We start from the raw sequence: 13,314 nt of genomic DNA on the forward strand, positions 1-13,314 counted from the left end.
TCAGGGTAATGGTCTTCCTTGCTTGATGAATAGGTCATTTTGGTGGCCTATTTGGGGACTTCCAGGACACAATATATTAGCTGTAGAGAGAAGATATATGTTCTACTCTTCTAGAGCTTTTCATAATAAAATTAAGACAAAGGAATAATAATCCAACAATTCTTTTTTTTTTATTTTAATTGAATTTATTGGGGTGAAATTAGTTAATAAAATTATATAGGTTTCAAGTGTACAAGTCTCCTTTTGTCACCATTTATTCCCCCTTTATGCTCTTCTGCCTCCCCACACCCTCCTTTCCTTCTGGTAATTACCATACTGTTGTCTGTGTCTATGAGGAGTTTTTGTTTGTTTGTTTTTGCTTAATCCTTTCACCTTTTTAACCCAGCCCTCTACCCCCACCCTTCTGACAGCTGTCAGTCTGTTTTCTATATCTATGAATCTGCTTCTATTTTGTAGGTTTATTTTGTTCATTAGATTCCACATATGGCATGTCAAGTAGATTCTGGTTCCCACAAAAGTTAAACTCCAGTTGACAGTTGGGCTTAGAGGAATCTAGTTTTGCCTTCTAATTTTATAGTTTTCTTACTCAACATGATGGTTAAACAACAAATTTATGCCTGATTAAAAGCTAGTCAATTAATTAATGTGGATAAGTTAATTGATGTCTGTAGAAATAGCTACTCATTTTTTCAAGTTAAGATTAATTCACAGTTGTCATTAGAGAAGTATAAATATATCTGGAAGAAAATTGCTTGAGTGAAGGTTTTAACATAGAATATAGCTGAGAAATTATTTTAACTGTCATTTGCTCTTGGAATTTGGAAAATATATTAAGTGATTAACTTAAGAGATAACTATAACCATTCTTTGTTTTTGTTTTTTTAAGTTGAGTATGACATTAAATTACCATCCAAAAGATTATCCTAACCTGTTTATCCAGAATCAGAGACAGAGGAATAAGTGATATTTTTTAAATTCTTTTTTCTAGAGGCCTTGTTTAAAACTCAATTTTGGTTTGGTGGGAGAATATCAGTTATCTTTTTCTGTTTCACATTTCCAAATGAATTCCTATTACTTGTTATTTCTACTAACAGAAAATCCTGAAAAAGATGGGCATTGGGAATAGATTTAAAATTTTTACATATTGCAAAAGATTCAATTAAATATGCAGAAAAGAGATAACCTGATATAATTGACAAAATATTCCTGATTGTTTAAAAATATAATGCTAAGTGAAATAAGTCAGACAGAGAAAGTCAAGAACAATATGATTTCAGTCATATGTGAGATATAAAACTAAAAGCAACAAATAAACAAACAAGACAAATAAACAAAAACTTGTAGACACAGACAACAATATGGTGGGTTACCAGAGAGAAAGGGGCGTGAAGGGATGCAGTACATGATAAAGGGGAACAAATATATGATGACTAAAGAAGATCTGGCGTTGGGTGATAAAACACACAGTGCAATATACAAATGATGTGTCATAGAATTGTACACTTGAAACCTATATAAATGTATTAATCAATGTCACCCCAGTGAATTTAATTTAAAAAAATAAAAGGAAAATATTATCCCTACAGTATTTGTATATTCCTCTGCCCCATTTTGCTGGATTACAGAAAATGGTCAACCGAGCTATGTAAAGGAGAAAACGCATTCTATTTCATTTTTGTATGTCAAGTCTAAATAATCAAGAGGATATAAAGAGAAGAAAAATAAATCACATTTGGAAACACATTGTAACTTTAATTGGATACAACATTAAGGAGATAAAAAGCTCCTCCTACTGACGTGAAGTGTGCAGTATTTTAGGCAATTTCATTCTTCTCAAATCTCAAGACAAGGATTCTCCACTTGACAGGGTAGGAAAGGATCTTACTTGTATTTCTATTCTTTACCTTCACAGATCCTGGCACACAATAAGCAATAAATAAATGTTCCACAAGAAATATTTGTTAATTATCATAGAGCTTTGATGTACTTTAGTCTTGGAAGTATTTTATGTCTCAAAAAAAAAATCATGCTATCTACCACACAAAGCGTTGTGGAAAACAATCAATACAATTCAGTTCAGGTAGTGCTTAGCTGTTTAATACAGTAGCAAAAACACGAAGCTGGAAACTGGCAAATGCAGCTTTCTGTCACTAATAACCAGTTCCTCTGAGGAAGGTTTACCTGTCTAAGGAACATTTTCCTCACTTAAAAACAAGATTGGACGAGAGGCAGTCTTTCAGCTCACACTTTCAGCAAGGGAGATGGGCTCCTAAAACTCCAGTGGAAATTAGGCTGTTTCACAGTAAAGTGCTGTCAAAAGTGAGTTTGGTATTAGTGGTATTATTGGTACCTCCAGTGACTTTAAGTGCCTTTTAAATTAAATAAGATTCTCAAGACTCTCAGAGTAACCAAACACCACACACACACACACACACACACACACACACACACACACACACACATATGGCTTAGTTTCTATTGGGGGGGAAATCTATGTTCAAAATTATAACCTAAATTCCATAAACATATTGTTTCATTCTTTCACAATTCTATATATTCCCATGTTGCTCTTTGTCGGAATTTATAGCTAAACAAGTCAAAATCAGAAAATCATTAGTAATACAATCAAGTACTATTTTTATCTTGTTTGCTGAACTCTACTAGATTTTCTAACTAAACAATTTTTTTAACTAAACAATTATTTGGGCATTGCAGAGGTCTAACCATGCTAAGTCTATAAACTTAATTCATACTTATTGTTCTGTGTATTTGTTAGGAGCAAATCTTAAAAAATTAATCATTGTACTTTTATGAGCTTTTCATTTGATTTAGCTAAAAAGAGAGGGTCAGTCTTGACCCCAGGATACTGTAATCGATAAGTAAATCTCCACTTTCTGTCTACACTTTAACTCAGAAAGTTTTTTTCTAGAATTAACATTTTTAAAAACTATGCTCTTTTGAATTTATTAATGTATGTATTTCACAACAAGGATATAATCTCTGGTCAAAGTCTAATAGTTTAAAATAAAGTATTTTTCTTTTAATAAATAAATAAAATATGCTTTCATATGGAAACGTGAGGGTAATGTGAGTTATGTAAAGCCATACAGAAAAATGTATTTTGCCTGAATTAAATTGCTTATCAACGTATTGTTAAGAAAATATGAGCATCAAATATGGAACGCCTTTGGTTTGGTCATCATGTTAGAATACAGAAGGAAAGACCTAGAGATATATTAACCTGATTTTGTACTGAAAACTAAGAAACAAAAAAAAAGTGCATTTTTAAAGATGCAGAAACTATTAACAAGATCTGAGATGCTGACCAGTGACTATAAATAAAATAACAAGAGACTAAACCAAGTTTTTGTAACCAGGTTGCCACAAAATTCACTATAGGGGGAGAGGGGAGAAATTCTTCTGGTACTTACATTTTATAAAAGCTTGCTAAGGATCATCAGGACTCTGAGAAAAGTCCTAGACTGGGCTGCAACAGCTTGTCAATGGTAGTGGTGAGCAAGTATGCTAAAGCATGCCAGCCATAAAGAATGTGCTTTGAGAAGGTAGAATAATAAAGACATTGGGGTGCTGAGCATCCTGGAAAGCCCTGCTGAGCCACAGAAATGGCAATGCCCAGGCTTTGAATATGTGACCCAGTTGTTTTCAATGGTTTCAGGCAGCCACCCTGGTGCCCAGCAGCTTCCATTCCCGATGTCAATGCACAGCGAAGTTTAATATTGACAGAGTTGATGACTGCCAAGGAACCCTAATGGTTGCAAGATACTCCTCTCATTCACATGCACTAAGCACACCTTTTAAATTAAAACATCCCAGGAAACTTTTCTGGCAAGCACTGAAGCTTCCGCTCCTCTTGTTTCCGACCACATAGGGCTCATGGGTGTTCATTCACGTTGGGATTCTCTTTTAGTGTTTCCCAGATCACAAACCCACCCCCAAATCAAGGGGCCTACTTAGTGTTTAAATAAAACTATTTGCTTCAATGAAAAGATGTCACCTTCAGTTTTTCTTTCTTTCTTTACTACAATGTTATTTACATGGAATCTGAGTTTTATGTTCAAGTGAGAGTTACACAGATGCAGAGATGAATTAATTGAAAGTCTCTTATAAATCTGAATTTAATATCCACTAATATTATTGATATAAGAACATTTTGGTAATGTCATTTCATTTGCTTTTTCAAATCGTTTTGACAGAGATGAGTAATGTCAAGAGAATATAATTAGCTTAAATCCTTTCAGAGTTTATTTACTATTTAATTGTCTTAAGATTGTATATGCTCACAATAAGTTAATAAAAATTTTTAAGCTGAATGGAATGTACCTTCAATTTAGCACACCATTTTCTTTTCACCATTTATCACTTTCCTGCTGCATTATCGAGACAAGTTGAAAGTCCCTACCTTCCACTGTGTTAAATACAGATTAATGTTGCGATGTCAGGTAAAGAGTTGAAGATGACAGCTTTGAGTATCAGCAGGGACAGCTATTCAGGAGCAGGGGAAAAAATTCCTGTGACATCTAAAATGCTAAAAAAAAGTGTTCAAGAATAAAAAAGAAACCAATATAAACAAAACAGGTTGGCAACTTTGACACATTCATAATATTAGACTCCATTTAATTTTATTGGCTTCTTGTTTAATAGTTAACTGCATCTGTGTTTGGGAGAAAGAGATGGCAGGTGTACTGAAAGGCTGTTAAAGAGAGAGGATCTTATTCCCCAGAAAAATTCATGGGCAGGTACAGCAATAGATTTCCACAGGCCGAGGGTTTTCAGATTCAGCCCTTTCACATTTCACTGTCACTGCTTCTAGCTGAGAGCATTTACTTGGCATACATTTATGCCTATGGGTATGTCTTCAGGGAAAGTTTTATTTATCCTCAGAAAAGGTTTACATTTTTTTTTGTAAAAGGTGATGGCATATTCCTCAAGCTAAATCATAATGGATAAGGTTATATATTGCTGAAGTTGGCTGATTCTGGGGATCACTATAGATGACAAAGATCATGATCCAACAGGGTCTGTATCTTATCTATGTCAGATAAATATAACTGAAATGACTCTTATAGGGTAGAATTTTGCTCCAAAGCAGAAATTCAATACTAAAAGACCCAAAGTGTCAGAGTAAGATGGTAGCTGACTGAAGGGAAAAAAGATAACCCTAAGCCCAATTCACATTAATCAATATATCATTAGTTCCTCTTAACAAATCTGTCGCCCTGCTAGAAATCTCTTTCATGAAAAGGCCCTGTCTTTCTGAACCTTCCATTTATCTCCTGGGCTGTATTCATAAAGAAGGAACACATTTTTCATTATGACTGAAGGAAAACAAAGTGGTGTCCTTCATCTGCTACAGTGGGGGGCTTCCTGTGAAACTAAGGTAAAAGAGTAACTGGCCGTAGGACCCCTCCTAAGAGAACTCATAAAATAGTCATGCCCTGACTGGTTTGGCTCAGTGGATAGAGTGTCAGCTTGTGGACTGAAAGGTCGCAAGTTCGATTTCAGTCAAGGGCATGTACCTTGGTTGCAGGCACATCCCCAGTGTGGGGTGTACAGGAGGCAGCTGATCGATGTTTCTCTCTCATCAATGTTTCTCACTCTCTATCCCTCTCCCTTACTCTCTGTAAAAAATCAATAAAATATATTTTTTTTAAAAGTCATGAACCCCAACAAATAGGCAAAAAATTGAGAAAATCCCTGAAAACAAAAATAAAAGCAGATAACTTACTTGCTAAAGTCTCAGGCAGGGGTAGGATAGCAGTTTGTACTACTTGCACCTTCAATGGAGATAGATTCATTAATCCATTTTTAAATCTAACTCACTTGTCCAGTTCTGAAGGACATGGACCAAACATGCTGCCCACCTGCTAAAGGAGGGAAATACAGTACTAATAGCTGACTTCTAGTTCCTAACCAAGGTCACCACTGCTCAAGAAGAAGACTGCTATTCCTCAACTCCATGCAATTTATATTCTGAATCAGCCAGGTTCTGAGCCATTCATCCTTCACATTGTTTTCATTAACCCTGCTCTTCCTATAACCATTTAGAAACTACAACAGAATTTGAAGATTGGAAAAGCACAGCAGAACAGTGTTCTGAAGTCATGAATATAAAGCTAACTGCTGAATATTCTGTTGCTCATTTAGACCAATGCTTCTCAAATTATCTTTGGTATAGGACCAGTTTATTCACTTTTTGAAATTTCCAATCTGTTGTATATAAACTTTTTTTAAAATCACAATAAATGACACATCATATAAAATATAAGATTTTTAACTATTAGATTCAACAGACATAAAATTACCCTATTATTTTATTTAAAAAAAAGTTTCAAAAGCTTTATGTTCAATTTCTTTACTTATTTTTTTGTGGACCAGTAGCAAATGTTTTGCATACTAGCACCAGTCTGTGAATCACACTTGGAGAAGCGCTGGGTTAGAGCATTCACTACTGAGCCCAGAAAAGTCCATGTCAACCCAGCTTTTTGAAATAAAGTGACTGGTTGACAGGTGATATAAGCGAAATTTGGTAATTACCAAGAAATTTGATGTCAGAAGACCACACACACACAAAAAAAACCACAATTTTAGAATCAAGAACAGACACAAAAAAGAATATGAGATGTAAACAGAAATTCAGCAATCCCACTTAGTAGAAAAGAATGAAATCTTTTGATTTATTATCCATTAAAGTTAGTAAAAAAAAGAATGACATTGACAGGAATATCATATCTGTTGTACTGAGGATAAACTTGAATGTAATTCCAAAGGAAATAACAAAGAGGTGAAAATGAGGGAGGAGGAAGATGTAGAGAACAGGAAACTCAGATCCAGTCTAAGATTTCCAGATTTCCTTAAGGAAACAATAAAACAGAAGCTTATAGATCCAAAGGGCTCACTAGGTTTCAGTAAGTTTTCAGAGTAAGTAGTCAATAAATATTGGATTAATCCATAAATGATTGGCAAGAGAACAATTCTACTAGTGACTTAGTTTAATCAAGTTCAAGCAACAATTTAGAAATTCTCTGTATTGAATTAAAATAAAAGCAAAAAGGTAAATAACATCTAGTAATGTACTTGATGCACATCCTTTTCCCTCACTTACTGTTAGTGTGTATGGGGGGAGAGGGGGGTGACCTCAGGAAGAGAAAAATGTAAACACATACAGGCTCAATAGGAATAGCCCTCATGTGATACCAAAGCACACAATGTCCACTAGCTGTGTCGTTTTGTTTTGTTTAACCATTTTGTTACTTCCAGTGGCTGAAATCAGTGTGTAAGTCAATAGAGAAAAACTCTAGGATTTCATCAAGGAGCAGCTTAAGAGCATCCATGTGAGCATTTTTAGATAAATTTGAGATAACCTGTGGAAGAAGGACTAATGGAGTTTCTTGCGGGTGTGTTCTTTACCTCTGTAAGAGCTGTTCTTTGACACTGTCACTGGAGGTGAGAGAGAGAGAGAGAGAGAGAGAGAGAGAGAGAGAGAGAGAGAGAGAGAGAGAGAGAGAGAGAGAGAGAGAGAGAATGAGAGAGAGAGAAATATATTTAACCCTTTGCAGTCGTATTAAATTTGGACATGGGTGTCGTACTGGTCGGAATTAATTTCCATTGAAAGAGCAATGATACATAACATGCAAGATTATGAAGGATAAACAAGATTTATTAATTCTTTTTTGGAACTACGTCACTACTAGTAGAATCACTACAAACGCTATCACTTTCTACGTCAGAGTCAGTATTCAAGGTGCCAAAATAAAACTCTTCATCGTTACTTTCAGATTCGCAGTACACTTCTTTCAGTAACTTTCTTTTTGCCATTTTGGAGTATTATTTTGAAATATCTTAACAAGCGAGAATGCCTAATTACAGTTAAACGTAATTTGTAAAGTTTTATTTGAAATTCTGCGAAGTATCTCCAAAGCTTGTCGATTTCTTCACTCTCAAAAGGCGACTGACTCGCCAGGGTGTTTTGCATGGCGAGTGTGGAACGACTGCGTTTGTTTATATTGAGTTTCGATATCTCCGATTTGTCGGGGCAGTGTTTTGGTTCGTGACAAGGTCGCTTAGACACTTAAGAGCTTTTAGAGAAATTATGAACTGATACATGAATGAATACAGTTAAGATTCGTATGGTTCCTTGCTGTGGTGGCTGAGAGCAGACATACGACCAGAACGGTAAAAAAGCTTTGGTGGCTGAGAGTAGACAAATGACCGCAAAGGGTTAACACATCTCTGTTTGTCCATGTGGGCCATCCTCCCTGTCACTGACATACTCAGGCCCTAGTTTCCCCCAGTTTTTACATGGTTCTTATTTATTACTGTGATTTCTCTAAACGCTATCCATCGAGTTATACTTTAAGAAAGGTGTTTCTGATGACTGTCACCCAGTATGGGACATTCCTCTAGCTATTCTTTTTCATAAAAAGTACACATTATAAGAAAATAAGTAAAAACAAACAAAGAAAATAAAACTAAAGCATGTTTATAGGAGGTCATTACATGGGCTTTTTTGGAAAAGTGTGCGTGTGTGTGTTCACGGCGTGGGTACTACCGAATTGCCCACCAAATATTGCTCCCTGGGACTAATAGCATACCAACCTGGGAAAGTCGGAATAAGGGCAAACCTGTGGACTGACAATGATGTTTTCTGCATGGAGATAAGTGGCCCATGACTTTTACTTCATCACCACTGTTTTTGGTCCCTTGTACCTTGCATCGTGAATATGGTAAAAAAGAGAGAAGATAGATGGTCTAAATGGGAAGAAGAAATTTGTGGGAAGAAAACATTTTAAAGATACAAAATTAGGAGTGAAGCAATTTCTAGAAATGTATTTCCATTTACATAAGACTATTTGTTTTAAAAAGGAAAAAAGTGAAACTCAAACAAAATGTTTGAGTGAGAGTAAATCATGATGAAATGAGATTCACTGAAAAAAAAAAAGAGACTAAGAGCTATTCAAAATAAGTTATAGGGATGGGGTGAAGGGATCCCAAGTTTTAGCAGTATATAATATCATCCTTTGATAAATAGTCTAAAATTAAGATCTTTGTGAAAAAATCTAAAGAAATTTAACCATTTGGGTTCTAAATGTTAACTATGATGAAAGGTCAAAACAAAAATATCTAATATAAATAGAATTACAAAGTCTCCATGAGAAATGATAAAAGCTAGATCAAAATGCTCTTTTGCAAAAATTGGGAAATTATCAAAAATATGAAATAACTAAAAATGTTAAGATTAATAGTAGCAGAAAATGCAAGACAACAATAAATAGAGGAAATAAAAATGAGCAAAGATAAACTCGTGCAAATGAAGGAATTTACCTATCTGACAAACAGTGCTGGGAGAAGGCAGATGTTTAAAGAACAGGAAAACAAAGACTTCTGTATTGGTCATGTATTTGCAACTAATTGAATCAAGTTGGAATAAAAGTAAGAAAATGACAAATGCAAATATCTAAAGTTTGCTAGTATCTAGAGGAAAAGAAAGTTAACATTATCAATAAAAATACTTAAAACAACATATTATAAAAATTGTTTGATAAGATTTGATTGTGTAAAACATACATGGAGAAATTTAAAGACATTCATGCTCTGAGCCAAAGACAGCTTTAGAAAACTTTCAAAGTTCCTTCCACAACAAAAACCATTCATTGTACATAACTATATTAATGAGGAGTCAATCTCTTTTAAAGGGTATTTGATGTCTAAGTAAGCATCTTATTCACTACCTTAAAAAGCATGTTATTCACTACCTTAAAAGGTAAAACCTTTACCATTAGAGATTATAGGATCAAGTTCCAAAGAGAAGAACTTAATAAGTAGCAGGAAGTCCTTCCATTGTTAAACTGAATAGCAGAAGAAAGTGTCTGAGTACACTACCAGTCCAACTACTTTAAAGTCAGGGTTTGCTGCCTTTTTTTTTTTTTTTTCTGCTACCTATAAGGATGTTAAATACACAATAGACCCCAACCAATTAACATATCAAAATGACTGGAAACAAATGCTTAACCAATGAAATCAAATAAAACCATTACTTTGTGGTCTAACCAACCATTTGATGCTCATCTTATAAACAGTAATCTTAAATAATAATGTTTAGTTAAGATTCTTTTATTAAATAATAAAAACAAATAACATTATGTTGAGAAAAAATTGAGAATGAAGCCATTTGTGTGCTCAGTTTAAAACAAACAAATAAATAAATATAAGCAACCATGTATAAAATTTAGAAAAGGAGATGAGAAGAGGGGAAACAGTAAGATGTCAGGAATTTAATATAACCTAGCCTAAACTTTAAGAATATCTGAAAGATAAGTGATGATGACAGTGAGGGGATGATGATAATAATCATGAATTCAAATAGAGAAAGATAAGGTTTTAAAGGGGAATCATATTTAAATAGCTGTCTTCGAGTAACCATCATCCTCAACTCTAATTCACACACTATAAGAAAATTAAAATGACTCCACGATGAAGACAGAAGTTAAGACTATATCTTTAGTACCAAGTAGATTTCAATGGCTTTAAGTATTTTGAGTGAGTTGCAGCTGCAGAAATTTTTAAAAATAGTGTATTGTTGTCAATAGAAAGGCAGTTCATAACTTACAGAGCAAGTATATCAAGAGAAAGGTTAGTTTATAGAATACAGAATAAAAAGGCAGTAGACAAGAGGAGAAAAATTAATCTAATGAACAGGAAAGACCTACATTTGTATGGGTAGAGACTAAAGAGGTAAGAGATACAAATACATATAGTCTCAAATGAATAACCCTTAAGAAAAGCAAACATATTTAAAAATTCATAGATATTTAAAAATTTTCAAACATTTTCACATCAAAGCCTAAAAGAAGGTTCATAAATTTAAGAGATCAAACTAAAAAGATATAATACATGTAAAAAAAAAAAAAAGACCTAGTGGATGTTATATGATTACTGATATTAAAATATCCTATATAATAAAAGCCTAATATGCTAAGTGTCCAGTTGTCCATTCAACCAATGAAAGTGTAATATGCTAACGATAAGCTAAGGCTGCTCAACTGCTCACTATGACATGCACTGACCACCAAGGGGTAGACAGTCATCCAGTCGACCAGTTGCTACAATGTCCACTGACCACAAGGGAGCCGACGCTCCGACCTGTAAGTTAGCTTGCTGCTGGGGCCTGGCTGATTGAGACTGAGCGAGATGTGCTGGACATGCTCCAGAGCCCTTCCATGGTCCCTTCCTGGCTGGCCAACCTCCCGCGTCCCGATCATGCACCTGTGGGGTCCCTCGGCCTGGCCTGTGCCCTCTCGCAATCCAGGACCCCTCAGGGGATGTTGGAGAGCTGGCTTCAGCCCAATCCCACAGGCCAGGCTGAGGGACCTCACTGGTGCACGAATTCATGCACCGGGCCTCTAGTTAATTATAAGCCCTTGGAAAAAACCATGTTTTCTTATATTTTCACAAGTAGCTTTCATATTGAATAGGTGGTACAGTTATGACAAAGTTAAATATAAGTAAGCAAAATTTTATGATAGACAAAAGTGACATTATTTGACAAAATGAGACTCTGTGGAGCAAAAATGGAAGAGTTTAAAAAAAAAAATTATGCTCTGAGCCACACTTCAAGGAGTAGCAGGTTTAGTTACTTATTTATTTAAATATCGAAAGAAATATTATGATTTTACTTTCTAGATAAGCATCAAATATCTGCAGTCCAGTTGTAAGATCTTTTTCCATACCTATATTAATAGTCTTCTGTTCTTCCCATGACTTAAATTTTGCAATCTCTGGTAAAAGATTGGATAAAGCCAGGACTTAAATTTAGAGATTATTCATGGGATCTACAAAAAAAACAATACTAAACTGAGCAGGAGACAGGACAAAGTTAATCAGAATTCATACAAAAAGAATAAAATGTTTAAATCTCAGAAAATTTTATGTCTTTTTATAACTTTATATATTTTGAGTTATGATTCCATAGGGCCACTGAATTTAACATTTTGATAAAAGTCCGGCACCCATCTCTCTCCCTATAAAAAAGTTGTTTCTGGTGAGGTTACTTTGGGCTTTTGCTCTAAATAGCCATGAGTGAATTAAAGAGGGGGTCGCTTCATCCAGAGTTCAGGGCAAAGCAATCAAACTAATTGATAGAGAAAGCTACAGGGGTGCAAAATTAGACTAATAGAATAGTGAGATTAGGATTAAAGGATAAAGGAGAGAGGGGAAAAAACTAAACAAAACAAGCAGGACCCAGAGGAGAGATTCCAAAGGAACAGTGGTGAATAATAGATAACTTGCTCGGGCAGGCATCTGGATACTTTAATTTCCTTGCAGTTCATACAATCCTTGTAGCTAATCCCCTGTGATCACTTTAACCACTGCTAATTCAGCCATCCTGCATCCCCAGTCAGCTTTAATATTCAGTGGAATATAGATGCCTATAGAGATATTCTTCTCTCTGATAACAACAATTCAGAAGTAATCCTACATTTCTCACTTCTAAGTAAACTTAAACTGAAGTTCAACACTAGTACAGAGCATTCATACCACCATGCAGAGTAGGCCAAACTGGACCCTCCCAACCATGAGAAGGCACTGATATTCTCCAAAGATCAGCTCAGCTCCAAAACATTGAGTTCTAGTCAATTCAAGCAATGGGACAGATGAGCTACAGCTCAACTGAGAATCCAGACAAATCTGAAAATGCTAAGAAACATGGCAACTACAGGGTAATTCCTTTGCTAAAATCCCATTTGAATGGAATTTTTAATTGTCCTTCTGTGGACTATTTCAAAATCATCCAACACTTCTAATCTATTGCATCTTAGAAAGTGCCTCTAACATCTTCACCCATTACCAGGCCAGCCTAATTTTCAGCTCAGATAATTTTATTTAATAATAATTAATATTTATAGCATTTGGGTGCCTATTAAAAGACTTCTAAACCTTAGTGTTTATCATCTACAAATAACAAACAATTTCTTTTATTATGAAAGCTATGCTTAAGCACTGCCTTGCAATTGCAGAGTTGGGAAACAAATTCTTATTCACTAATTCTTATTTAGAAGAACATTTATCCTCTAAATAAAATTGCAAAATATGCTTTTGGGGGCTCTAGTGTATTTAAATGGAAGAACAGAAGTGGATTTATTGTAAGTATATCCTCTTTGTACCTTTAGCACTTGGTTCAGAGTCTGGAATATAGAAAGAGTGTGATATGGTACCTTTCTCAGATAATTTCCTATATATATTTAACATTACTGTTTTGAAATATTAAAATATTATTATAATGAAAAAAGTTTATAG

This window comes from Myotis myotis, unplaced genomic scaffold, assembly GCF_014108235.1.
Source record: "Myotis myotis isolate mMyoMyo1 unplaced genomic scaffold, mMyoMyo1.p scaffold_m19_p_5, whole genome shotgun sequence".
Classification (NCBI taxonomy): domain Eukaryota; kingdom Metazoa; phylum Chordata; class Mammalia; order Chiroptera; family Vespertilionidae; genus Myotis; species Myotis myotis.